This window comes from Schistocerca serialis, chromosome 2, assembly GCF_023864345.2.
Source record: "Schistocerca serialis cubense isolate TAMUIC-IGC-003099 chromosome 2, iqSchSeri2.2, whole genome shotgun sequence".
Classification (NCBI taxonomy): Eukaryota; Metazoa; Arthropoda; class Insecta; order Orthoptera; family Acrididae; genus Schistocerca; species Schistocerca serialis.
Genome location: NC_064639.1, coordinates 1144617722 through 1144619399, shown reverse-complemented (window position 1 = coordinate 1144619399; position 1678 = coordinate 1144617722). Strand labels below are relative to the sequence as shown.

The window sequence follows — 1678 nt, the reverse complement described above, 5'->3', positions numbered from 1 at the left end:
TAATGTAAGAGGTTTATCTGCACAGTGATTCATTAAGTTTTATAAGGGGACGTTTCAATTTATTCGTCCAGACAACGAGCTGTGGACTATCGTAGAGAATAGGCAGAAAGCACAGGCGGCTGTTCCTATGACGAAGGAATTGTAAAATGGTACCACGCTAAGACAAGCGTCTAAGTCGGAAGTAACTGGGAGGTGTAGCGAACTGCTGTTGCAAATCAAATACTTTTGATTTTCACTGTAATTTACTTTTTGTGATCGATCGGACATCGAGAAAGAAAAGCATCCACTAAGATGCTGCTACCCCGATATCCTATGAACATTTGCACAAAAATGCATATTATAGCTTGCCAATTTGACGTTTCCTGCCAGTAGTCTTCAATTTTTAATGGCAAGCATGTATACAGGATGATTCTTATTAAGTTTAAGAACCTACGAAGCGACAGAGATGACGCTGAGGCAAGTCAATATAAGACACATGGGTTCGCAAATGTTGGAAATACCCGAAAAGTGGATGAAACATGTTGATAATGTGACGTCACCATATTATGTACCAGATGAAGTAGCTCGCCGCAACGAGTGAACCTGTCGGTCTGTCGCACATGGTCATCCCAACCCCACTCGTGTTCGGCTCTGGGCCCTCGCGAGGAACTCAGGGTTCGAATCAAGCGTCTGACAGCAGTACTTTTCCAGTGAATTAAACAATTATGTGTTTACATTGAGGTAAGATTATTTACTATCCAGAATGCCCGGCTTCACTCAGGGGTTGATATGAGACGGTGTGATAGGTGGAGTGCCAACGGCCTTGCCACAGTGGTAACACCGGTTCCCGTCAAATCACCGAAGTTAAGCGCTGTCGGACTGGGCTAGCACTTGGATGGGTGACCATCCGGCCTGCCGAGCACTGTTGGCGAGCGAGGCGCACTCAGCCCTTGTGAGGCAAACTGAGGAGCTACGTGATTGAGGAGTAGCGGCTCCGGTCTCGTGTATTGACTCACGGCAGGGAGAGCGGTATGCTGACCACATGCCCCTCCATATCCACATCCAGTGACGCCTGTGGGCTGAGGATGACACGGCGGCCAGTCGGTACCTTCGGGCCTTCATAGCCTGTGTGGGAGAAGTTTACTTTTAGTTTTAGATAGTTGGAGTAAAAGGGTAAACTTTAAATTATAAGCAGTAAAAAACTTTAAAGTATATGAGTCAAATTTTTTTTATTGAAAACGTATTCTATTTAAAACCATTGTTAAAGTATAAGACCTAAATAGATTATTGAAAATATATTCTAAATATTTGAAATAATTGTTTATAACCAATACTTTTAATTTTGTACATGTACAAGTTTTTCGAACTTCCTTCTCGAGAGCAAGCTACGTATAATTGACAGTCAGTAGTCTTTGAGTTTGATTTCGCAATATTTTAAAGTTTGTCCTTCCGCTTTGTTGACTGTAGGCTAATTTGATTGGAAACTGCAGTCTTTTAAACTGGGATGGCAGTTCAGTAGAGATCAGTGGTATTCTGGGGATAAATTTTGTGTGCTCTTTGTACTTTCCAGTCACAAGTTCGGCATCGATGATGTTATTCGATAGCTGATTCTTGAGTTTCTCCCGGCGTATTTGATAAGACCACTGAACTTTTTAGGTATGTCTTGACTTCCACGTATTTTCTTTTTAGTGGAGAATAC

General features: G+C 42.3%; 1 pseudogene; it reads left to right on the top strand.

Annotated features, from left to right (window-relative positions):
- Nucleotides 1-792: 792 nt before the first annotated feature.
- Nucleotides 793-910, top strand: LOC126459733 (5S ribosomal RNA; annotated as a pseudogene).
- The last annotated feature ends 768 nt before the right edge of the window (nucleotides 911-1678 follow it).